This window comes from Sceloporus undulatus, chromosome 1 (assembly GCF_019175285.1).
Source record: "Sceloporus undulatus isolate JIND9_A2432 ecotype Alabama chromosome 1, SceUnd_v1.1, whole genome shotgun sequence".
Lineage (NCBI taxonomy): Eukaryota > Metazoa > Chordata > Lepidosauria > Squamata > Phrynosomatidae > Sceloporus > Sceloporus undulatus.
The window spans coordinates 340,575,780-340,603,616 of NC_056522.1; the positions used below are offsets into that span (position 1 = coordinate 340,575,780).

General features: G+C 38.8%; 1 protein-coding gene across 3 annotated transcripts in view; it reads left to right on the plus strand.

The window, feature by feature from the left end:
• Positions 1-27,837, plus strand: part of ESRRB (estrogen related receptor beta) — a 240,160-nt gene that overhangs the window by 91,749 nt on the left and 120,574 nt on the right. The window contains exon 2 of one of the 3 annotated variants that reach the window (XM_042445918.1): positions 5,653-5,715. The exons of the other annotated variants lie outside the window; for them this stretch is intronic. The gene's annotated coding sequence lies outside the window, so the exon portion shown is untranslated. The remainder of the gene's footprint in view (positions 1-5,652; positions 5,716-27,837) is intronic. 3 annotated transcript variants of the gene reach the window in all.

Consider the following 27,837-nt stretch of genomic DNA (forward strand, 5'->3'; position numbering starts at 1 on the left):
GTGATTTCTTGGAATGTTTTCAGTAAATAGGTGTGGAGCCATGCATGGAATGTAGCAAAGGGAATGGCATTCATTTGTAATTTATGTCCGCTCCTCTGGTGCAATTGGTTCTCAAGTCTGCTTCTCCCCTTTCGACAAGCTAAGTCCTCTTTTGTGTGTTTGTTGGTCTGTGTGGAGCTTCTGAAGGCATGGGGCTGTCAATACACCCAAAACATTGCCTGGGCCACTTTGAGGGAAGTGATATAGTTGCAACGATTGCACTTTAACAATAGTTAACAAAAATAAATATACAGTAGTTTAATTGATTTTTTTTGTGTGTGGTCATTTTCTCCTCTTTCATGTCTGATTCCCCTCTTCGTTTCCCTTTTTGTTTCTCATCCTTTCTTATTTAGTTTCCACTCCCTTTCATGCCAACCAAGGATATTCAGTTTTTGTTAATTATATAGTTTTCTGGCTTGTGTTAACCACACTTGCTCCTACCTGCCACAGGATTAAAAGTTATTCTTTTTTTAAACTTTCCGTTTACAATTTTAATGAAACACTGGATCAAGAGTAAATAAGGGACTGTATACCATTCGATATTTTACTAAAACCAGTTTTTTTAAAATAAAAAAGAAATTTATTTTTTGAAGCCATTGACATATGCCTTCCCTATTTACCTCTGCCAAACACAACCAACTTATAGAATGAGAGAGGCAGGTGCCAACAAACAAAACGACCAAAATGAAGTATTTTTCTGACTGTCTTTAACAGCTTGATAATGTGATAGTACTAAAAGAGCCAGAAACCATGTTATGTCTCTTTTTCACTGTTTGCTTGGTTTCCAGTTAAAGAAACAAAAGTGGACCAAGGAACTGTGCCAGTTAAAGTCTTGGTGCACAAGAGAAGGGTGGAGGTGTTACATTCTTTCAGTTATTAAGGATGCAATTCTATACCCAGTTATCAGTAATCCATTGAACTTAATGGTGTCACATCTCATAGGATTGCAGTAGGACCTTAAATCTCTTTTTTTTCTAGAAATGTCTTTATATAAATTGAATTAGCTTTGCATCTTCTTTTTTAAAAAAGTCAAGGATAATACTATTTAATTTGATTCATAAGATTTTAAAAATACTATAGCTTTGAGATAGTAATCATAAACTGGCAACTGGAGAACACATGAGGTAAAAAGTTAGAACTCTGACAAATACTATCTAATTATTTCATGATTCAACTTTACTTACCCTCCTCTTGTAGGAATAGGCACAGGTACACTCTAACTACCACCGTGTGAGCAATAATTTATTTAGTGTATGCAGCTCCTCTGAAGAACATTGCCAAGAAAGCCCCAAGACAGGTTCACCATAGGGTTGCCATAAGTCAAAAATGACTTGAAGGCACAGAACAACAACAACGATGTTTGTATTTATAGGAATGTTTTTATTATATGTTTGCATAGATGTGTAGTCTGCCACAAGTTTCTACAATACTACTGGCCATTTAGATAATTTTGCACAATTATTTTAAAGCTGTTTCTTTAATTTTCTGTAATGATTATTGTTTTCAGAAGCAAACAATTAATGATTCTAGTTCATAAACTGGAAAAAAAATCTCACTCATCTTTGCAAAGCAGCTTTATTGTAAACTTGAGTATGGCAGCAGCAAACGGTTGGCACTTGGTGCATGTTTTAACTTCTGTGGTACATATGATCTCTCTCTCAGTCTCTGTATGAGAAAATATAAGTAAGAAAAAACAAACACACAAAAGTAATCCATTCAGGACTTGGAAGGCAAGCTGGTATCTGAGTCCAAATCCTGTAGTGACTCCAACAAGGGCCTGACTGAACTGAGGAAATAATCTTCTGTCCAGATAAAATGCTCTGCATTTCATTTTCCTGGGGGTAGGAAAGTTGTCCCTTACCTCAGATGTATTTGATAAAAGCGCCTTAACAAGTGAATTGAAAAAGGTGGTTGATAATTGGTTTGTATTCCTTCCTGAAGTGCAGGAGCTTGCCCCTGAATGATTTGACATTTGCATATCTTTTTATTAATTTCATCTCTGTAAACAAATTTTGGAGTAATAAATTGTAATCATGGAGATAGTGTTGGAAAGTTTCCTGTCTGTAGCATGGAGTAGATTCCAGATTGAAATCACTGGTGTCTGTATTATACAAAATTGTCTTTTTCAGTTCATGTGGCAGATTAAGACAGTATAAAATTAGTGAAACTGAACTAATACTTATCTGCGGTAAAATGACAATATAGTACAAATCTCTATGCATGCCATAAATATGCATGCCATTTAGACCTATGCATATGGCTGCAATTATATAACATCCCTGTTTTTGAGGAGGTATTTGGAAACCTAAAGCATAAGGTGAAATTCAGCATTTTTAATTTGTTTTGCCATTAATCACAGTCCCAGATGAGTAAAAGTTTGTTTTGCCTTCTTCTTTCCTTTTCTCTGGAGCCTCTGATGTCTCTGAACTATAGAAAATACCCCCTGCTTTTCATAATCAGTGGTATTTATAGTACAGTAGACAATGGTTACTATACGGTATGAATAATAACAAATAATAATAATAATAATAATTGTAGTAGTAGTAGCAGCATTGCTGGTGTTCTGTCAGATATGTTTTCCCTCTGATTAAAGATCCAGAAATGTTGACCTGATAAATGTGAAAATAATCAGCCGTAAAAAAGAAAAGACGAAAAACAATAGCTGACATTATGAAAACCCAAAATGAGAGAGAAGTGAGTGATTTCCTTCAAAACAAGAATAAACAGGAGATGAGTAACTACAGTCCTTTTGCTTTTAGGGGTTTATTTAATCCCTTTGTTTACATCAACCAAAGAAATGTGACTTGGATATTAAGATATTAAGAGATTACTGTAGTCTGTTACTGTGACAGTGAGAAGAAAAATCATGGTCAAAAAGGCCAGAAGAACTTGCTTGAGTTCAGGCACTCCTGGATATCTAGACTCAGGAGGGGTGTCTCTCCCCGTTTGCCCACCCCTTCAGTTCTGTGAGTGGGAAGAAATTTTAAACAGAAAGACTGAATTAAGCTGTTAAGGGGGGTATTCTTGGACAGTGACAATAGGGATTTGTGACTCTGTGTGTTTTCTTACTGACAGTATAATTCAAAAAGAAGCTGTAATGCAAACTAGCAGGCTTGGCTTCTTTGAACAGGTTTGCTATTGTGCCTCTGGGTCCCTTATCAAGAGTCTGACTAGCTCTAGATGTTAAAGGAAAACGCTAACCTTTCTTCCTGTCTTTGAGATTCTACTTTTTCCATATCAGTTATTCAAAATTATGGAAAAACCAATGTACTATTAATATTTTAGGGGCAAAACAACAACAACAGGACAGGGATCTTTTCACCGTATTGACTGAAAGCAATCAATATCTATTGCATTTCGCCTGAGAGTGAGAGGACTTTGGTGGGTTGCATCCGAGAAAGTTGCTGTGACAAATTCTAGAGTAGAAAGTGTGTGTGTTTTGTTAAAAAATCTTCTGCCTTTAATTGTTGCTCCCCTACTAACCGCTTCCCTGTTTTTTAAACAAATAACTGCTTTGTCTTGCTAACCACCACTTACTGACTATCTTCATTGCAAAATTTCATATGTGCAAGAGTTCTGATTACCTCAAACATTTCTATTCTAGATATAATTATTAAACAGTAAAAAAATAATAGAGAGGGAAAGTATAGATTTACTGTTGAATCTCACTGATGATTACTAAGAAATAGATCCCGCTGTGTTTCCTAGTACATGTGTTTTAGGGCTGTAACTTTAAGACTCATGGAATCAAAGTTCCCTAATGTAGTGATAACTAGTTTTTTCCAAGCAACTATAAATGTTTAGGATGCATTTACCTGGGGAAAGAAGTATCAAAAACAAGACAGGTGAGACAGTTCTGCCCACTTTGTTCTCAGCTCAGCACTTTGGGTAGAGAAGTGCTCAGGGCAACTGTACTGAGGGAGAAATGTATTGTACTCTGGAGATGTTCCTCCAGCTTACTTTATGGAGACTACAGTCTTACACTCATTTGTGTGGGGTAAACAACATTGATTTCAATAAGGCATAATTAAGGGTAAACTATGTTAAGATCAAATTGAAAATGATTTTGGCATTCTTTGCCTTTGTTTGATAATTGCAAAATAATTCTTGTAAAAGGAAGAATTCTATACATATACACATGCAGAAAAATAATTTCAGTGCCTGTACTGTGCCAAACACACAGCATAGTGCCATGCTGTAATTTTTAATTGTTTGATGTTTTATTTATGCTGTTGGAATCTGCTTTGATTCCTTTGTGAAAAAGCAGAATACAAATTATTATTATTATTATTATTATTATTATTATTATTATTATTATTATGGTATTCTTTTAGAAATTACAATAGTGAAGAAGTTGTAGGTATTCATGCATTTATTGGATATTTTAGCATAGTCAGTGCCAGTCATAGCTAAACGCAGCAACTAGACTGAAACCTGCTGTATTTAAATTTGTCAAAGTTTGCAGGTGTAGTCAGAATTATTTTGGAAAATTGAAACAGACTTTACACATGTTTCAGATAAAATGGGAAAGCCCCGGCTAATGGATTTGCAGTTTATAAGCATTGACACAGACTTGGAGAAAACTTTATTTATGGGCAATTATTTTTGAGCCATGGTAATTTTTCTTCCTTTGCTGTATTGGCTTGGCCTCATGTCTTTAAAGCTCTTTTTCTGCCTCTTCTTAAGCACTTGTGCTGTGTGTGAAGTGGCCCTTCAGGCTTAAGTACCAGTTTATTTTGTCTGTCAAGATAGCACTTGTGAGCTGGGCTGCTGGAGATGAGGATCTGTTAGAAAATTATGCCTGCCTGAAGTAGAACATACTGTAGAATAATATCTTTGCCATGTTTGTAATTGCAAATGTAATTAGCAAACAAGCTCTTGGGGATTAAGGACTCGAAACTTTCACTGCACATGACTTGACCTTATGTTAGCCAAACAGGAATAGTTGGCACCATTTAACTCATGTCAGTCCTGCCTTTTTTTGCCTTGGTGTGTTTCCTACTCCTAGATTTCTACTGCATAGTGATGACCTTGCTCTTTTGCTCAGCTTTCTCTTTGCTTTGGACCTTATGCTTTGTATTTTATGAAAGAAGAATATGCTAACACCTGTCAGCTTGCTGAGCTTTTGGGTGCTCATCAGCACCTCCAACAACATTGCTATTAATTGGACTTTTGTGGAGGCAAGTTGCAAAAAGCAGGTGGCAGACTGTTGTTACACAATTTGTACTGGCTTTGTGACTGATTTCCCCCTTCTTTGCTCCATTCCTCACTCCTACTCTGTTCACGCTGGTTTCTTTTCAAAATTCTCCCACTTCTCATCCAAGAGGAAATGTTCACATGCAGGTTTTGTTTTGGCTCATCTCAGGCTAAAATTAACTTCAAGATTTAATCAACTTGCTCAAAGTATGCTTGACCCATAAGTATCTCACACATAATAGACACAGAATCCATTCAGAAAGTCACTGACTTTGAGTGTGTGTCCATCCAGGGGGGTTCCTTGTCTTTTCTCATGCAAATGGCATCATGCTACAGGTTTATTTCTGCCCCTTTTGTGTTCAGTATTTAAGTTGCAGTAACATGCCATGACCAAGCTGTTTTTGTTTTGTTTTTTAGTGTGAAAGGGAATGGATTGAGAATAGAGAGAGGCGGCGTATCTTGTCCGATTCTGCACTGCCGGTGAGGCATTGTTTTCTAGGGTATCTTCATCATCGTTGCATCCTGTTTGTGGGGGAGGAAAGGGAAGTATAATAGCCAGGCTATTGTAATTTGTGTAGAACCCTGTACTCATGTATTCCTTTCTTGTTCAGTTAAAATTATTTTCATATGTCTGCTTGTATGTATCAAATAACATCTGGATAATCTGTAGGTCCACTAGTTGGAAGACCCTTCTGTAGTGACAAAGGATAGAATCTACCATATACACGCTACCTGTTTGAACAGTAGAATCCATCCATCCATCCATCCATCCTATATGCCTCCTATGGAGATTTTCAAGAAAATATATTTATTTTAATTCAAGTATCCCCTCCCACTACAAATTTCCTTAGATGTTTAAATATTCTGTAGAAATTGAACTTTCATTGTGAATGGTTTCCCATGAATGTACTGTACTGCTATATCCAGTCAAAAATAGGGTCATAAGGATGATTTCCAAAATTAATTTTTCACTTTGGGTTTTATTTAGCTATTTTTTAAAAATAGGATTGCTGTGTCCCAGAAAAACTATTAATACAGGTAAAGGATAGAAATATTATTTTTTGTCATTCCCATATTTTATAAAATAGATTTTATAATATTAATTAAATATTATCATAATTATTTTACTCTAGTATACATGTCGCTTTGATGTACTTTGCTGAAATTGCTTTTGTATGAATGAAAATTTCTTGTGTTTAAATGCAAAGAAACATTGTTTATCATGGATTGCTATGAATCTTTTGATTTCCTTGCATTTGGTTGTTGAGAATCTGGGCATTCATTTCAAAGAAGGCGGCTCATTTTAAGGATATTTTTTACATTTTTTAATGGTAGTTATTAGGTTAGTTGTGGGGTTTATTCTCATGGAATTCTGCTGATGCCCTTTTAAAAAAACCCTGAATGCACACATTGGCACAAAATAGTTTTTGACATATAGAATTCTTAATTTTGAATTTCTATATCTGTATTATACACTTGATACGTGAAAACTGCTTCCTTCAACAACTACTGATAATTATAAATAGTTTAGATGCAGCTAGAATTCAAATTTCTGCTTATCACATTTTTCCACTCATGTTCTGTCTTTGTGGGCATATATATTCTCTTAGTCCCTATCCTTTTACTGCTTCATTCAACATTTCAAATGTTTCTATTTCTGTCTTCTTTTTTGGTTGTCGAAGCAGGAGTGGGCAAGAAGTAGGGACATTTGCCTTGAAGTGAAGATGCTGAGTAACAGTTCCTGTAAAACCAAAAGTCTTAATGCCCACTGCCTGCCACACTTTGGTAGTCCATTTGGCATACAAGTCTCTTCTGTTGAAAAGAGCATCCAAAGAGAAGAAGGGTCCCCTCTGTGCAGCTAACTGGCTTATTATGCCTTGACAATAGAGTCATTGCAGCCTGCAATGCAGTCTAACCTGGGACCCCGGGCAGGGGGAGAAGGTGTTGCTACTGTCCAAAATTGTCTTTCAAGCAGAAAAGTAATCCCAGAGTGGGCTTCGTGGGCTGATGTCCTAATACCCTTTAGAAAGGTTTGCCGTGACATCTCACACAAACGCCTTCTGGGTTAACAGGTTATAGAAACACATCCCTTGGGACATAATGACAATTGGCACAGATGGATTTAAACAGACATACATTTTATATAAATGACAGTGGATAATTTAGCTTTAGATGAAGTGCATATATGGCTGTACCTTGCTTCTCACAGAGGCCTCATATGAATGATAGGAAAGAATCTCTTTTAATCACACTCACATCTGCGTAATGTAGATAAATGCATTTTTGTAGACTGACTTTCTTTGCTGCATCTGCTTGCAAATGTATACACTGTATGAGTATCAATATAAATGCAAATCAGCATGACCTATATACAATGTGTGTATATATTTAGTATATGCAAGTATGCATATATAGTACCTGGTTTTCTACATGTCATACAAATGTGTATATCTATCATCAAACATAACAAAAATTGTTTAACAAAAACAAAACCTTAAACTTATCTCCCTTAAAAGTAGTTCTTCATCAGTGCTTGTGGAACATAGAAGATCCTTGTGTTAAAGATTATGGAAAGGCAAAGTAGTATAATGTGTAAATATAGTCCACATGTAACTTATTGGCAGATATAGTTTGATATGGCATAAATATTGCAGGGGGCAGGTAGTATATTGCAGAAGCATTTGATAGTTTTTAATATGGTTATAACTAAAAATCTAGTGGCTTGATGGAGGATTATATATTCAGACATTTTATTTTTATTTGGATCCTATCAGAACTCAGAGTTGTGTAGTTTTAATGTGTGAGGATTGTATATATTGCTCTAGTAATCTATCAAATCATGTTTCCTTTTTCAATTTTCCTTTTTCAACTTATAAAAGACCAGATACAATTTAATAACAACAGTTTCAGTTGTTTTTTGTAATTCTTATTTTCAGAAAATTATTGTGAAAAAACCCACATTGAGAAGCCCATATCTATGACCCTTCTCTTCTGTTATTGACCCTGTCTCACAGTTTTCCATCCTTTTCTGTCTTGATAAAAACTGGGTAGTTGATTTCCAACATTGTATTGCTTTGCAGAATATACTTAATCCACATAGATTTGTTGAGGATTATGTATGAGGAACATATTTGAGGTATACTTATGCCCAAATAATATGGTATTATGTTTCCAGTTAATTTCACTTTTCTTTTCAATTCTCAATAAGGTATCTAGGGGAAACCAGACTCAAAACTCTTTAATTGTTGTCTGAAGAATGAATGAAATAAGGACTTGGCTGTTCTTTTTCTGTCGGCGAGAAGCTTCTTTGCCTCAATCTGTTCAAAATGTTATAGATTCTATTCCCCTGTTGGCCCAAGAGTTAAAAATTAATTCATGAATAATAAAAACCAATCAGTCTTGTTGAGTTTAAGAGGGATTAGAGAGAGGTTTTTGTACAGAAGCAGTTATATATCTTGGTCCTGATGCTGTTGGACTATTAGATATTGTTCTGGGTCTTACTGGTTTATCTGATAACAGTGCCTGATTTGCAAAATACAGTTGTTATCCTGATGACTAACGAGCCTAATATTGGATGGATTAGCAGGGGTCATACAGCTATTGCCTTTTACAAGTTCTTAGCTCTTTTGGAGATAATTCATTTCATTTGAAAGCTTTTTGAAGGTACAGCAATTGTAACAAAATGCATTTGTACAAGAGTGGTTCTTGATACTGATTAGTTCGACAGTGCTCTTCAAAAAGATTTAAATTATGAGTTCTCATTGAAATACATTTGGGTTCTTATGCACTCACAGTGTTTACAGATCCATGCACAACTACATAAATTTATTTACAATGGCTCCTGCCCTGGAGGGGTTACAGTTTAGTACTATTAGAAAGCTTCAAGAGCAATTGTCAACTGATCTTAGTCTTTTGAATATTTTTATTTACTCTGATCTATATATAGTGCAGAGGAGTCCTAATTTTGTTGTTAATCATAGTACTATTATTTTGTTCACTCCCCCCTTTTTGCCTTTAAGTCATTTCCTACTTAAGGCGACCCTAAGGCAAACCTATCATGGGGTTTTCTTGGAAAACTTTGTTTATAGAGGGTTTGCCTTTACCTTCCTCTGGGGCTGAGAGAATGTGACTTCCATCCAGTGGGTTTCCATGGTAGAGTAGGGATTTGAACCCTATTCTCCAAAGTCCTAGTCCAACGCTCACCACTACATCGCATCGGCCCCATACCAATTCCAACTTCAAGAGAAGATTCTGAGATTCGAGGTAAATTAGTCTTGGATTTGTGCCTGGCCTACCAGCTTCCTTATTTTGTTTCCCTTGTTTTACTACTATCTTATTATTACCTTGTGTGTCCTGTTTCAGTTCGTATCATGCCCAGATAACTCGGGTTGTTGGGTGATTTAAATATTTTGGACATAAATAAATATTGCTGTATGCCTTTGCTAAGTAGTTCCTGCTTGTTCACCTGCTGAACAAGGTAAACATGACAGCTGTTTCCTAGAAGCTTTATCCCTTTCCCCTAACTTCAAATCACAAAATGCGAATGCACATGACATCCCCACTACATATGGTAAAACAATCTCCTGAGTTTTGTACCTTTTCAGCCTACGCATCAACTGCCTGTACTAATATATGTAATAAATGTGCTATGGTAATAGATAAGAAGAGCTTTATTGGATCGGATCAAAGCCAAAGGCCTTTCTAATCCAGCATTCATTTTTTGAAATGGCCAACTGGATGTTTATGGGAAGTCCACAAGCATAACTTTCCATGTCATGCTCCCCAGCTACAGCCTCTAGTGCTGGAGGTAACCTATATTCATAATGACCTATCCCCCTATTAGCCTAATTCCAGCTATTGTCCAACTGTGATGATTTGGCAGGGACAATACCAGTTAATTCTCTATTGTCTCACTTTTTCAGCTGCCTTTAAAATGTCCCAGTTTCTCTCTCTTCCTTAACACTTTCATCGTCTGCTTACATCAGTTTCTGACTATCGAGTTCAAAATCCTACAATAGTTTGCACTCAATTAACTAAGCAGAGGAGAAGAGGAGAGGAGGGGTGGAATTTTATCCTACCCAGTATGCACAGGCAAATGCAAATTGCTGCAGTGTATTCTAAGGGGATTATCACATGGAGCCTTACCATCTCTGAAATGTGGCTAAATCGTCCATAAGGCGCACTAGTTTAATAGCCAGTTGCACTTGCCTCCTGTGATTTAATCATCATTGAGGCATCCCGCTCCTCTCCTGTCATTAAACATTTGCAGAACAGCCATTTTTCCAACAATGGGAACTTCCATTACTGGGGAAATAGTTGCTCCATGAACACTTTGATGACAGGAGAGGAGCGGGATGCCTCAAGGATGATTAAATCATGGGAGGCAAGCGTGATTGGCTATCACATCCACGTGCTTTATGGACGATTTATCTGAATTTCAGGGACGGTAAGGCTCCGTGTGATAATCACCTAAGTTCTGTGTTCTTCCTGAATCATAACTTTTGCTATATTTTCTTCTTTTCTTTTTTCTTTTTGCCACTGTGATGTTACTTGGTTACATGTCTGCTGGTTTTATCTGTGAAATATTGAAGGGTGTGCTATCCTCTTATGATACATTCTCTGTGAATATATTTGTTTCCTTTTTAAAGCCATTCAGATTAACAACACTATTGCTACACCTTGTAATAGTGTAGTTCTTTTGCCCCTTTTCTGTGTCACAAGAAAATGTGACAGATTTGTTGTATCTGAGCACTTATAAAGGATAGAATCTAGAAGAAGCTGAAATCAAATCAGGGACACTAGCAGCGTGCTTGCATTATACATAATGCTTTCTATCCACTATCAGAATGAAAACTGCCAGCAGAATTGTTTCTCTCTCCTCATGGCAGCCCCAGCATTATTCTCAGATCTGCTCTGGAGGATTGGGACCACATGTGGACCAGATATAGAAAGTACATAGAGAACACAGAATTGATGGGTGCAAGAGGAAATCGTGTTGTCTGAACAGGCATCCACTTGTGTGACACTGGATGTAGCTCATGTTTAGAGAACAAGTGTAACAACATAATGATCTTTGCTCTATGCTGACTACTTCAGTACAACTAACAGTACAGTAGAGAGGGAAATGGAGACATGACAGAATCCAAAAAATTCTAGATATAATAGATAACGATTTGCACTTTTATCCTATTTTTACTGATTTCCGATTAACATTCTGGCACTGTTAAAGAAATACTGGTTGCCTGACTCGATAAGTATTTTAATCAGTGAGTAAACTGATAATCCATAAACCTTCAAATAAATAAAATAAATCTTCTGAGGGAAAAAAACCCCTTTGTTTTAAAGTGATACATACTTGGTTCATAGCATGCACTATTTTAAGAGGCATTCTTGATTCTCTCTCTCTCTCTCTTTCCCTCTCTCTCCCTCTCCCCCTCTCTCTGTGTGTAAGTGAGGGAGGGAGAAAGAACAGGAACATTTTGTTTAGGATATCATTTATTACCTGTAATTTTTAATAACTTGCTTTGAGAACTGTTATTTTTTTTAAAATCCCTATTGTTTGGGTGCTCTTTAAACCAAGCAACACGGTTTCCATCCGTTAACCTGATTAGCTGACTAAATATTGCAGCTCTAATATAGTTATTATATAAAATGTCTGACTATAAGAACCTAGTTGTATTACCAAAGAAAGATGAGAGGCAGCAAAACAGAAGTGGCTTTCTGCTTACATCTCTGTATGACATTGTTATACTAACGTTCTTCCTCCAGAAGAAGATGGTCGTAAAAGTATGGCTTTTGCCAAACAGATTTTTCCAGCATGACAAAAGGCATATGTTTATGATAGTTTCTGTGGAAATAGAATGGCTGTGCTTCGGGGGCATGTGGCGATAGAAACAGAAATCCACATCTATCTCACTGCCTCTCATTTTACTCTGTAATGCAATAAGACTAAGGGATGGAACAGACCACCCCAAAGGGGTGGTTTGAAGCCGCCTCTGAGAAAGCTGGATTGGGGCCATAGCAACCACAAAGCACCAATCTGCCTTTTTGCCAGCCCAAAAAGAAGCGGAAAATTGTCGCTCCTTTTTGTGCTGGCAAAAAGCCATTTTTTCCTGCTCCGCTGCAGCTTTACTTGTGTTGAATTAGAGATTGTAAGCCCCTTCAGGCAGGACCCTGTCTTTCTGTAACCTGTAAAACAGTGCATAATATATCAAAGACCAGTGCCATATTTATGACCATTGGTGACAATTGTTTCTTTCTTTTCTGGAAATTTGCTAGGAACTGGCAGCAAGTAGCTTGAGAGTGGGAGAGGTCCACAGACCACCATTCTCAGTAGCACTGCTTTAAAGTACCATGCACTATAATAACAATCACAATTTTTAGCAGTCTGCTTCTTAGTATATTGCATAAAGAAAATGTGCAAATAATTGGTGGCTTAATGGTTAGGTAAGGCGTCTCTGAGTTAGCACTGGTATCAGGATGATTGAGAAAAACTGGAGGCCTCATTTAATCCTTCACTGAACAGTCAAACGAGGTCTGTCATCATGACATAATATTGTATAGACTGGGATGAAAAAAGACAATAGAAAGATGGCCCTGGGTGTGGCATGGGTGAACTAAACTCTGCAAGAAAAATCTGCTTCTGAAGTGGTTGTTAAGATAAAGCATAGGAAATTGCTTTTAAGAAGGGTGTTTTCAGGAGTGACATTCAAGTCAGAATACTTTTTAATCTGCTGCATTATTTGTGAATATAACTGATATACTATAGAAGGGAGAAGGGAGAAATTCCAATGAACATACACTTTTCATCCTCTTCACTCATGTGTGTTATGCAAAGAAAAGGGAAAAATGAACTATGAAATTCTATGCATCTTTAGAGATTTGTCTTACTGCGTTGAATAGAGCATATTCTCAGGTTAAGTGAACACACGTTTGCAACCTTACGTATTCCTCAATGTAAGCTCAATTATATACTTCTGAATATATATATACACAAAATTGTGATATTTTGAATGAAAATCTGTGCTTCTTTAAGAACAATGAAAGCTTTATAAAATATACATTTGCTGCAAATATATAAGCTGGGCTTTTAGGAGGCATAATGGAAAACATAGCATTGCCTAGTCAGGAGGGAAATATCCAGGCACCTAGTTAGTAGAAAGAAAACTTGTTATTTTATAGAGAAGGGATGACAAAAGTCCCTTTTTCTTCTTTAACCTATACAGAGTAGTGCAGTCTAACAGATTTGCAAACCTGTGCTAAATAACTGTGATCACTGCTTGGGTCCATGTGCTGAAGCGGCCATAGAATGTGACTGCAGAAGAACCAGACAGCCCCCTACAGGACATGGCTGGACACTTAGCGGCACACTGTATGTGACTTTTCAGCAGAGCAAGGACACATGGTTGCTGTTGAATTGCATTGGAGGGTCAGTCCTGGTATTTCCTTTTACAAATGTAATCTTGAGAGGTAATGAAATTACATTGTGGTTTGAAAGGTAAAATACAAGTTCCTGTGCCATACTTTGATGATTGTTTAATCCCTTCCCTAGGCACAGAATCGTAATGCCTGATACAAGCATACAGATTAGATTCTCTTGAGGGCCTTTCTCTTGCCATCTCAAAATTCTGCCCAGCAGGACGTATTCTCTAATTGGTTGAATCTCAGTTTACTCTGCTATGAGTGCTGGATGTTATAGACTATAGGTTTAGTAACTATTACCTTTACTAGTTTTTGTCCTGTGCAGTTTTCTGTCCTTAATAAATGAACACATAGTCATGGAATAAACATAGTATGTTGTAGTCTATCTAGGCAGAGTTTTTTGTGGGTTTTTTGGGCTATGTGGCCATGTTCTAGCAGAGTTTCTTCCTGACGTTTCGCCAGCATCAGTGGCTGGCATCTTCAGAGAAGGCAGATTTTGATGTTATCCAAGATCAAGTATTTATTTGTTTATATTGCACTTCTGTCCCACTTTTCTCCCAAAATGGGATCTGAGGCAGTTTAGAGTAATTTTAAAAGATTCAGCTAAAACATTAATTTACAAACATTAAAAAGGAATTGAACACCAACATTATTAAACACATGATTAAAATAGCTGAAATTCCCTGCATACACAACACAGAATTTATTTCTGACCTCAAGTAATCCTATTCTACAGTAGCTTTCTTCTCCTAATATATGGTTACCCCATTTTTCCTGTCATACTTTCCCCATGTTTTTATGACCATGCCAGAAAATTCCTTCTGCTTTGCAATTCACATTTATCATTAGATTTATGTATGTATAACTTAAGCCTGCCTTATTTTTGATTTAAGGGCAAGATAAGCTATTGAAAACATCGGGTGCTTCCAAATATCCATTTGTAACATGGTGGTTACAACTTTAGTAGTGGTTCCTGCAGTGGATCTTCTGCCCTTGGTCAGACTCTGATCCCAACTTTGAGGGATAAAATGGGTGTGACAATGAGTTGGGAAGGAGACCAGAGCACCTGGATGTACTAGGTCCAACAGTATCTCAGCTCCTGCCTCCAAGTGGAGGCATTAAGTCAAAATTAGAATTCTGCAAAGGAGTGGAAAATGCGTTCCACTAAAATTGTCACCTTCCAAACAAGGTATTGGGGTTTCGGATTGGAGTGGTCCCTTCTCCACCAATGAACTTTAGGATTTCAGCCTAAATCGCTCTCATTAACACCAATGAGACTTGAAAGTGCTGAACCTTCCCTCAATTATTCCTTTCTTTTCACCCCAACATAAATCATTTTGTGGATATTTGGTTTTAAACATTTATATCTGATCCAACTGGTTGTCATTCTTTCCCTGACCCCAGAAGAATGCTTAAGAGAGAGTGGGCTCAATGTAGAAGCTGTGGCAATACCAGGAACAATTTCAGGAAATCTCAGCATTTTTTAAAAACAATCAGTGGTAGTGCAAATATTGCAGAATCTGCCATTTGCACTCATTTTTATATGTATCTTTGCATGTTCTAACCCTACTAATGAGACAATGTTCTCTCATTTTCTTTATACCCAGGATGTCCTTTATGTTCTTTCTCATTAAATTTTCTTTTTTAAAAAAGCTGTTGAATGACTCTAGTTTTTTTTCTCATATAGTTAGAAGTGGTGGGTGATGTTTTAATAGAATGTTTTTAATAGAAAAGTGGATTTTAATGGATTTTTTCTTATTTTGAAAAATAAAATTCTTTTTAAAAAGACAGGAAAACTTTCTGATATATTCTGACATTTACTCCTCATCAGAATCAAACACTTTTGTTGCTGTAACAGAAACTTGAAAACATGAGGTGCTTGTTTAAAAACACAAGCTATGTGTTTAATGGAAGTTTAGTTTTTTTCCCCAGGTAAATCATGCCCAAATCCCATTGACAAAGTCTTGAAAGGCAGCTTTGATTTCAAGAGAGAAGAGCTAAAGTCTACACTTAACTCTAAAATATTTTCTTTCTTTTATAGTGGTAGAATTCAAAGACATAGCCGTGTTAGTCTGTAGAATCAGTATGTGGAGCGATATTGTAGCACCTTTGGGACTCACTGAAAGAAAGAAATTGGCAGCAGCTTTAGTAACTTCAGTGTATCTGGGGAAGTAGACTGACGTCTATGAAAGCTCATGCTTCCAATTTCTTTCCTTCAGTTAGTCTCAAAGGTGCTACAAGATCTCTCCACATACTTTCTTTTATAGTGTTTGTACTTCTATTTAAGGCTGGAGTCTGGAATTCAAGGCTTTCCCCCCCTGTTCAGAGTTATAGAAGTAAGATTTGAATAGAATACAACTATTTAGAGGATGAGAAGAGTTCAAGGATAATACAGCTATAAACAGGCAAATTGTGATAACAGGCAAGGACAGAGTCCTTTGTTATATGAGGAACCCAACCTTCCAGTGGAATAGGTATGGAAGCTCCCTGATTTCTGGCCTTTAAGAGAAACTATTTGCCCCTGTGTTGGAAATTAACTTTGGGTTAACAGAAATGGATTCCCTTTTCATGATAAAATGCTTAGATTGCAGCACTGGAAAGAAAAATTCATTCCCTGTATTATTCCGTGACTAGAAGACCTTATCACTCTTTCAATATTTGCATATGTGGCAAATAGAATGTGCTCAAGTGTATGATATAGCTGGACAACATCAGGCATTCTTGAAGGAAAGAATTATCTACACCCATATCCTTTTGGTTTCAGGCCAGGGTATGGCTTTGAAATGGCCTTAATTGCCCTGATTGATGATCTATTCTGGGGGAAAGACAGGGGGAGTATTACACTGCTGATCTTCCTGGATCTCTTTGCAGCTTTTCTTCCTGTTGATCATGGTATCTTATTGGACCAGCTCTGAGAGATAGGTTTCGGAGGCATTGTTCTACAGTAGTTTTATTCCTATCTACACCACCACTTCCCAAGAGTGGCACTGAAGGATTCCTGTTAAGCCCTACGGCTGTTAAGCTACAGGGTGCCACAGAATTCTATTTATCCCCATGTTTTTCAATATCCACATGAAGCTCAGAGTGAGATCATTTGGAGCTTTGAAGTTGGGTGTCATTAGTATGCTTATGACACTCAGCTCTGTTTCTCCTTGTCATGATTGACTGAGATTGTGCATATGTTGGATCAGTGCCTGGATGCTGTAATGGGCTGGAGGAGGGCCAATAATCTGAAGAGGAATCCTGATAATATGAAGTCTTTTTGGATTGGTGGTTCTTGGGTCTGGCAATTGAGTAAATGGTATGCCCTGGATGGGGTGGCAATCCCTCCTGGTAGTAGGTATATAGCTTGGGAGCACTAGACTCATTGGTGTCACTGGATCCATGTGTGGACTCTATGGCTTAGAGCGCTTGGCTCTAGTTTTGACTAGAGCACCAGCTACAACCTTTCCTTGACACAGATAACCTAGCCAAAGCAGTTCATTCACTAATACCCTCTCAATTAGGCTATTTAAATTACATTTACATAGGGCTGCCCTTGAAGATGATTTGGAAGGTGCAGCTAGTGCAAAATACAACAATTTTATTTCTGACCTGATTACAATACAGACATCATATAATGGCAGTCCCAAAAGAATTGCACTGGATGCCAATAAGCTTCCTGGTTTTGCTTGTGGTACTTGCGATGATGTTTAAAGCCCTAAACGGCTTGGGACCTCCATACCTGAGGGAACAACTTTCTCTTTATGTGTTTGCTTGAGAACTATGATGGGTAGGGTATGTATATGCTCATTTCACCTTGGTAAGGTCAATATACTATGTCAGGAAGTGGAAGAGGGCATTCTCAGCTGTGGCATCCCAGTTGTGGAATGCTTTCCTTTTGGAAGTCCTATTGATGTTCATCCTGGTTTCATTTAAGTGCTAAGAAAAAGCTATGGCTATTTATTAAAGGCTTTGGGCCTTACTGATTTATCTTAAAATGCTAATGCACATGGTTTTAAAACTGTATTAGGTCCAAAACACACTGCAGAAATAATCCAGTTTGAGATGACTTTAACTGCCCTGACTCAGTGTTAGGGAATCCTAGGAATTGAAGTTTATTGTGGCACCAGAGCTCTTTGACAGAGAAGGCTAAATGCCTCACCAAACTATAGTCCCCATAATTTCCTAGCATTGAGCCAGGGCAGTTAAAGTGGCTTCAAACTGGAATATTTCTGCAGTATGTTTTGCACCTTGGTTTTCTAGATTTGTTTTAAATTGTTGTTAACTTCCTTTGAGTTGGTCCTGACTCATGACGATCCTGTGGATGAGACATCTCCAAGAACCACCTATCCTCCATTGCTCTGCTTAGGTCTTGCAGATTCAGGCCTGCGACCTCCCTGATTGATTCTACCTATGTGTCATGCAGTCTTCCTCTTTTTCTGCTACCTTCTGCCTTTCCTAGCATTATTGTTGTTTCTAATGCCTTTCATGATGTGGCCAAAATACAATAACCTCAGCTTTTGCCATCATGGTTTCCAGGGAAAGTTGCGGCTTGATCTGTTCTAGGATCAATTTTTTAATTTTTTTTTTGGCCATCCACAATACCCTCAGCACTCTTCTCCAGCACCACATCTCAAATGAATTTATCTTCTTTCTGTTGGCTTTCTTCACTGTCCAGGTTTGGACAATTCTAACTTTAGTGCTCGGTTGTATATCTTTACACTTTAGGATCTTTTCTAGTTCTTTCATGGCTGCCCTTCCCATCTAGTCTTCTTATTTCTTGAATGCAGTCTCCGTTCTGATCAATGTTTGATTCAAGGTATGGGGCATCTTTAACTGTTTTGTTTTCCTCATTATCTATTTTTGTTGATGCTGCTCTGAGATATTGTGATATAGAGTGGGACAAAAATGTTTTAATAAACAAATACAATTTTAAAATATAGATATCAACTCTGCATAAATAATTCTTTGCATACCTGATAATGCTTTGTCGAAGTTTATGCACAGATGATTCCTCATGCTGCATTTCTAGTTTATTAACCGACAGTTTATTTTACACCTTCTTCTCCTGTCTTCTTTTTCCCTTTGCCCTTTTTCAATATTATTTTTACATTATCATTATGAATGAGCATCCATATTTCTTAGGGTCCCCACTTCTCATCACAATAGGAAGGACTAGGAACTTGTCCTGTTTGATGATAACTGGAATCTGCCACTGAGATTCTGAAGATAGTTATGATGTTTACGATGGTGTCTCATCTGTGACCATACCTCATACTGCAGCTATGGGTTCATTTAGCTATGTTACAGAAGTGCTGAAGCTGATATTCTTTGCAATTAAAAAGAAATCCTTTCTGATTAAAAATAAATTCTGCACATGTTTCAAGAGAGAGGGCTACAAACCCAATATTGCATGAGCAGATTTCCACTCATGCAACTGATCTTTTCCTCCTGGCCCCTCACTGTAGAACTTTATATTTTCCTAACTGACACTGAAGGGTCTCACAACTTTCCACAGCAGATGTTTAAGTGGGACAGTACAGGTAAGATGGGGGGGGGTGAAGGGGGAGTTGAGAAGAGAAGAGAATTCTGTTCTGCTGGCTGATGCCATTCCATTTGCAAGCAAACGAGTCAGGATTTCACTGAAAACCTCTACACTGAAACAAGTTGATGTGAAAGGCAGGGTAGGTTCTGTTCTAATGCAGGATGAGGTTCCCTGCTTTTAGTGGTACAGTACCTTCTAGTGATACTTTGTGTATATGTGAATAGAGAAATGCTGGAACCGTTTTCTGAATGGTCCAGAAAGTCTTTTAAAAGTTAGGAGTTAGGTATTGGGGGCTCTGCGCTCCAGTGGTTCCATTCCTACCTCTCGGGCAGATTCCAGATGGTGATGCTGGGGGACAGCTGCTCTTCCAAGAGAGAGCTGACATCTGGTGTCGCTTAGGGTGCCATTCTGTCCCCCATGCTTTTCAGCATTTACGTGAAGCCACTGGGAGAGACCATCCGGAGACACAGGGTGCGGTGTCATCAGTACGCTGATGACACCCAAATTTATTTCTTTTATATCCCTGACTATTGCAGTGACTAGGATGGCATCTCTCCTCTGGATGCCTGTCTTGGATCGGTAATGAGCTGGATGAGGGAAAACAAACTCAGGCTGAATCCAGAGAAAACGGAGGTACTTACGATAGGTACCCCAAGTCCAGGGATGGAGTTTTGTCACCCAGTCCTGGATGGGGTCACACTTCCCCTAAAGGACGAGGTTCACAGTTTGGGAGTACTCCTGGATCTGTCCTTAAAATTGACATCCCAAATAGATGTGACGGCCAAGAGTGCTTGGTATCAGCTTCAGTTGATACGCCAACCGTGTCCCTTCCTGGACCAAAAGGACCTTGAAGCAGTAGTACTTGCACTTGTATTCTCTCGGTTAGATATCTGCAATGCGCTCTACTTGGGGCTACCCTTGTACCAAGTTTGGAAGCTTCAGTTGGTTCAAAATGCAGCAGCCAGATTGGTCACTGGAACATCTAGGTTTGACCATATAACACCAATACTGAAATCTCTTCACTGGCTGCCAATTAGCTTCTGGGTGCAATACAAGGTGTTGGTTATTACTTTTAAAACCCTACATGACTCGGGCCCGAGTTACTTGCGGGAGCGCTTCTCCCTACATAATCTGCCTCACACTCTCAGAACATCTGGGAAGTTCTTACTAGAATATTATAATACCAGGCTAATGACAACTTCACATAAAGCATTCACTGCCGCAGCCCCAAGATTATGGAATGACCTACTGAAAGAGATCCATCTCATTACTAACTTAGAGGCCTCTAAGAAGGCACTCAAAACTGATCTCTTCCAGCGGACCTATGCATTGAATTCCATATAAAAAGGTTACGATGACTGCTCTTCCTTGACTCTGATTGTTGGCTAATGGACAAATTGTAATTTTTTGAGAATTAATCGGAATTCTTGGTAAATTCAGTGTTAGTATTTTACTGTTGTATTGATTGTAAATTGTACTGTCTTTTAAGGTTGTAATCCCACCTCTATCTGTGGGAGAGGTGGGAGGTATAAATAAACTATATTATTATTTATTATTATTTAAAGGATGTGGGTTGTAAACAGGACCATCTGAGCCCACCTTCAGGCAGGAGACTGGTGCCTCTGAAAGACTTATCAAAGAGGCATTGTAATTTTCAAACTATAAGAAAAGATATTCCACCTAAATATTAGGAAGAACCTCCTGACAGTAAGAGCTGTTTGGCAGTGGAATATACTGCCTCAGAGAATGGTGGAGTCTCCTTCATTGAAGGTTTTTAAACAGAGGCTAAATGGCCATCTGTCAGGGTGCTTTGATTGTGTATTCCTGCATGATAGGGGGTTGGATTGGATGGCCTTTGTAGTCTTTGCATAGCCCTGATTCAAGCAATGAGGAGAGAGGAGGGCAAGGCAAGTGGCAGCCCCTCAGTGGCCAGCAATGGCCTAGGAGCCACTAGTTGCTGACTTAAGGCTGGTGGTGGGAAGCCCAAAATAAATCACTTTTGCAAAACTCTGCCAGGTGCATTTATTGACTCAGCTCACCAGCTGCTTCCTTTTGAGTTCAGATTTCATGCTTCCAGTGCATGAAACGATTCCCTGAGCCCTTTGGGACTACTTTGGAGTGTGTTGGAGGAAGCTCCAGAGTAGTAACTGGGGAGTAGTTTGCACTGGTAAAATGCACAGAGGACAAAAATGCCAAATGAGGTATGAGAGGAGATGAAGTGTGAACTTGCTGAAGTTGCAAAGAGTGTTATTATTGGGATTTAAAACACACATGCATGCTTGAGATAGGCAAAGGGTGCAGATACAAAATTACACATCAGGCAGAGAGGAAGAACTGAATGCCCCTAGCAGAGGGCAAGACTCAGGAGAGGTCATTATGCCACATTAAGACCAAATGGGGAAGGATAACCAAGTATGAGAAGCCAGGAATACAGTAAAAAATGACTTTGATGGAATGGAAAGCTGTGCTTTTTTGAAATTAAGAAAATGAAGTTCAACAGAGAAACATGCTGGAATTCTGCATTTAGGTAAAAAAATAAAATAAAATAAGGAAATACACAAATATAAAAACAATAAAATACTGTATGTATGTATAGTATGCAGAATACTTGGCCTGGCAGTGAAAGTTGTGGGGAAAAACCCACAAAAAATGAGGCCGCCTGCCTCATCGGGCCAGCCTTGTTGCTGCTGGGGGCAAGGACGCCCCTGCCTCGGGCTCTGTGGCTGCGCCCCAGCATGCTTTGCGAGGGCAGGTGGGCTCGCTATTGGCTGCACAGGCAGGAAGAGGCCAGACTTCTGCCTCCCACTGGGAACTACTTTTCCCAGCCTACACTGGGAGGCAGAGGTCTTCCCCTATTGGCTGCTCCAGTCCCCGGGGCAGCTGAATGGCTCATTGGGGCCAGGAGGCAGGGTCTCTTCCCTCTCCCAGCCCTGGTTAGTTGTATGGCCTATTTAAGGTCATGTGGCGTTGCTGCAGCGTGTCATTATTGCTCGGTTCTCCCACCCTCTCTCCCTTAGGTTCAGGGTGTGTTTTGTCACAACTTTGGGGTAGTAGCATAGGTACTGGATCTGGTGGGCATGGTTTCCAGAGCTGCGTAGCACTGGATCAGGAGTCCTTCGGGACCTGAGAACACTGAGGGCATACGGTGTGGCCATTGCAGGGGCCACATCATAACAGCACCCCCCAGTGACTAGAGGCTTAACTTAAAACGTGACCGGCAGGTCGCATGTCTGCGAGAGGGCATTTCTGTTGCCCCTATGTCATCTCGAAGCTTGGCCATGTCCAGGCATTTTGGTTTATTGACCAACCGGGGGGTTGATCGATGTTCCAGATCCAGACCTCATGCTTTGGGCCAACCCTACCTTTGTTGCTGCTTGCTTAATAAAGTTGTGGCCTTTTCCTCCATTTCCAGATCTTGGTCTTCATTGATGTCTTCCCTCCATAGCAACCTTGGAATTGTAGCTGATGATAAATGGAATGTGATTTAGTGGCATGATGCAGATACCAAATAATGCTAATACATTTTAATCTGCATTAATAGACTCAGAGTTTCTATATTCTATATTCTATGGAGAGACAACACAATTATAGGGGTCTCATAGCACTTTAACTTCCATGGTTCCAACATATAGAATCCTGTGATTTCTAGTTTTATGAGGTTCTTCGAATTTATGAGGTACTTAGAGACTTCAAGTATCCTAATTCAAATACTGTACTTCAGCATCCCATCAATCTACAAATCACAGGAGTCCATATGATGGAGTCACAGCAGTTGAACTGGTATTAAAATTCTATAATGATGTGATCTGGATGTACCCACAGTTTCAATTTCTTTTCCACGGCTGGCTTGAGGAAAGAGGTAGGGATGAAATTTTAACCAATTCCACTTTCCACTGCAGTTTCCTATAGCATTTCATCCAAAGGGCATTCCAGATTTTCAGAGGTGGTAAACTAGGTGCAGGAGGGGAAATAAATGTGAATGCCCCTTCCTTCCATCAATGTGATCATTCCAGGAGTAGAATCCCTCCCAGTAGTAGCACATTAGTTAGGATCCAAACCTATGATTCTTTTTTCCTGCAACTTCCAATTAAATAAATAATTGGATTTTAAAGAGAAGGTACACATCTGGACTGCAGATACATAACATTTCGTGCTGCACCACCAAACTGAGGCATTGCAGAATTAAAGCAGTTTGTCACTGATTTAATTGCCATGACTGAATGCTATGGAATTCTGGGAGTTATAGTTTTGTGAGATATTTATCCTTTTCTGTTGGAGAACTCTGGTGCCACAGCAAACTAGAAAACACAAAATCCCATAGCCTTTAGCTTCATGGCAGTTAAAGCGGTGTCAGAATGTATTATTTCTGCAGTGTAGATGCAGCCTATTTCTCATGTGAAACTGATAATGGAAGATGCTGAAAGCGATGTAAGCTACCTACCACCTTCATTTGGAGCCAAATCTTTTGCAGCCAAAATTCTAGTCTTAACTCTTCAAAGAGTTAAGACTAGCATCTGTATAGAAGTGAATGTGAAAGCTCTAGAATGCTTTGTACAGAAGATACTGACGGCTATAAGGAGAGAGAGAGAGACATTGGTAAAATGATTGATGGATGCTGATAATTACTCCTGTCATAAGTATAAAGGAGAATGGGAATTTAAAAGTGTGCATTCCTCATTTAAGCAGTATATCATTAATTGCTTAATTGTGCATTTCTTACTTAAGCAATATACCATATTCACTGCTGTGAGATTTGTGGAGAGATGGTGGACTCTGGAACAAATCAAGTAAAATAGATGAAAATTAAAAGCTGTTATGAAAGACGGTTCAACCTTTTTGAAACCTGCCAATTTCCTTATACCATAAGAAGCCTTTTAAAATTGCACCATGGGAAACTAGGCTTTCCATCTGAGGTTTCAAATATGACAACAGATGGTGGTCGCTTAATGGAGTGAACAGGAAAATCTAGGGGGTTGTTATTATTTAAAACTGGTCAAGAATCTGGGGTGTGGGGATTTATGTATGTATGCAGACATATATATATATATGTGTGTGTGTGTGTGTGTGTGTGTGTGTGTGTATTACATTTTTAAACTGTCCACTGACCAAAGTTCTTTGGACAATGTATAGTTTATTAAAAATATAACATACTACAGAAAGTCTGCAGAAAACCCTCTACGGAACATGTAACTCCCCTCTCCCATTTGAAACGTCACCAGTGGCGTCACTAGAGTTGGCATCACCTGGTGTGGTAACACATAGAGTAACCCCCCGCACTGACCTCCTCCCATGCCACACCATACAGAATCCTTAGTGATATTTTTGTACTAATGCTATTCATAAATTGTAATTCCCATTTAACACCAAATATAATGGCAATAGCTTTGACATAAACAACTAGCAAAATTACAATTATACCTTTAAATTACAATCCCATGATTGCTGTTGTTGTATGCTTCCAAGTCATTTTTGACTTATGGCGTCCCTAAGGCAACCCTATTATAGGGCTTTCTTGGCAAGTTTTTTCAGAGAGGGTTTGCCATTTGTCATTTGCCTCTGAGGCTGAGAGTGTGACTTGCCCAAGGTCATCCAGTTGGTTTTTATGTTCTAGCAGGGATTTGAACCCTGGTCTTCAGGATCATAGTCCAATACTCAAACCACTACACTATGCTGGCTCTCATACACATAACCTAAAAATATTTACATGTACCTATGTTTCTCTTTTTATATAATATTTTTATTGTTTCTTTAAACAACAACCCCCCCATAAAATGCATACATTAAAAACAGACAGAAAAATACCAGTAAACAAACATCACCCTCTTCATGTCTAAAAATAATAATAAAAAACATACACAGACCAGAAAATGTACCTATGTTCCATGTGGTTAATGTGAAAAAAGATGTGACATTTTTAATAAAATTTAGAAAGAACGAATTTAAATAAAAAACAAAACAATTAAAAAAAAAACAAAAAACCCCGGGGCCTCTCATTTCTCCTTCCACTGAGCCTCACCCCATTCACACTATCGCTTCAGCATTTTAAAGGGATGCAGGAAAATGCCACAGCCTGTTTCTGCCCAAAGGCAGATATTTGAGGAGCAGTGGTATCACCCCCTTAGAGTGTGATCTGGTGCAGATTGCATCCCCCCCACCCCTTGTCACCCGCTTTGATCTATTGGAAAAGCGGGTTAGAAATAAATAAATAAATAAATAAATAAATAAATAAATAATAATAAGTGATGCCCCTGAATGTTACCAGTGCTGCCACTCAAAAATACAGCAAGAGGAATGGAGACAATGTATAGAGACATGTGACTTTTATCTCAACCTGTGTCAGAAACACCCAGGATAGGAAAAGAAAATCCATCCTGCAGTGGGGATAAAAAGTTGTGGTTAGCAGTAGAAATTTATTAAAAAACAAAACAAAACAGGACAGAAGGAATATTGTATGAATATCAGGGTAATAATCCTAATAAGTAAAACTTTAAATCCAATCAAATTCCATCACTTTGGGACAATATGGAGTCCTTTGTGTTGTTTGCCCTCTAGGGTGCATTTGAACACACTTTATTTCTTATTGAACTTATACCCCCCCCTTTCTGCCAAAATGGAACCCAATAGTTTAAAAAACAATAACAGCTGAAACACTGAATGCAAAAGTTAAAACAAGTTTTTGCTTGAGTGTATGCCGGATCCCCTTGATTGCATTTTAAAGTGCTTTAGTTCAGAAAGGACTGTACAATGTGCTTCTTTTCTGTAAGTGTGAATCAGCTTATGGTCCACAGAATGGAACAGCTGTTTCTTGATCCTCTTTGCACTGGAAGATGCTTGCAGACAACTGAGCAGAAAGTCAGGAAACTTACCACAAATCATTACATGATTGTTTCTTAACATAGATTGTTCAGGCAAGGTGTAAAGAACCTGGGGTAAAAAACTTTCACACTAGCAAAATATTTAATATATTTAACCAAGTGGCATACAATATGATAGGACAATATAGTGATTCTGAACACTATCAAAAGTAGGAGAATCTGCTCCCCAAAACATCCTAAAGCCCTTGCAGACATGGCCTTTTTGTGGATAACTGCATTTCTTGATTATCAAGCAAGTGAGGATATTTGTTTCTCTCTGACTCTGTCTTTGCTTTGCAAACGAAGTTTCAGGAAGGACTCATCCTGCGCTTTGTACAAGTGCGTTGGTGACTAAAAAGGCCAATCCAGGACAAACAGGTCCGGTTGCAGAAATCACAGCGGAAAGTCTCCTTGGGTGATGTTTCCGGGTTGTGGTTCTTTCTGCGTTGTCATTTCTCTTCAAGACTCGTTCGGTGTGAGTTTTCGAAAAAGGCTGTAGCATCGTGGATAGTGCGTCTCCATGCCTCCTGATGCGAGGCCAGGGCAGACCATTGTTGGTGATCAGTTTGGCCAAGCCTGAGATGTTGTTTTAGTGAGTCATTGTATCTCTTCTTTGGGGCGCCCCTCTTACACTGACCCATGGCAAGTTCACCATAGAATACTATTTTGGGGAGGCGATGGTCCTTCATCCTAGAAACGTGTCCTGCCCAGCGCAGCTGCGCCCTCAATAGCATGGCCTCAATGCTGGTGATCCCTGCTTGCTAAAGGACAGCAACATTTGTCACATAGTCAGTCCAGTGTATATTTAGAATTGTGCATAAACAGTGCTGATGAAAGCATTCAAGGAGTCGTAGGTGTTGGCGATAGGTGACCCATGTTTTAGACCCATAGAGGAGAATAGACAGTACAATGGCTCTATACACACTGATTTTTGTGCTTTGCCTCAAGTGTTTGTTACTCAAGACTCTTTTGTGAAGCCTTCCGAATATACTATATGCCTTTGCCAGTCTGTGATCGATTTCTTTATCAATCTTGGCGTCTGAGGAGATGATGCTTCCCAGGTAGGCGAACTGCTGGACGGACTTAAGCACAGATGTGTGTACAGTGATGTGGGGATGGTAGTGTTCTTCCTGAGGTGCCAGCTGGTAGAGAACTTCCGTTTTCTTCAGACTGACTTCCAGTCCAAAGAGCTCTGCAGCTGTTGCAAAACAAGATGTTAGGCGCTGCAGAGCTGCTTCTGTATGGGCAACGAGGGCAGCATCATCAGCAAAAAGCAGCTCATGGACTAGATAGTTTAGAGTCTTAGTGCAGGCCCTCAGGCGGCTTAAGTTAAACAGGCTACCATCAGTATGGTAGCGTATATAAATGCCATCTTCTTCTTTGAGATCTGCCGTAGCCCTTTGGATCACCATGCTGAAGACGATTGTAAATAGAGTTGGAGCGAGAACACAACCTTGTTTCACACCGTTTGTTATTAGAAAGGGCTCCGAGAGAGTGTCGTCATATCTGACTGGACCTTGCTGGCCTTCATGTAGCAGGATGGTCATTTTGAGGAATTTGGGGGGGCTTCCTAGTAGTTCCAGGATCTGCCACAGACCTTTTCTACTCACAGTGTCAAAGGCTTTGGTGAGGTCGACAAATGTTACATAGAGTCCTTTGTTTCTAGTAGCACAGTTAATACCTTTGTGTGACCAAAATGCCCTGTTGGTTTCAATAAAGCAACAAATGTTCAGTAAAATTAATGAAAATTAAAGTACATTATTTAATTCATTGATTCCTTGTTTTCAGCCTTGTTGTGAT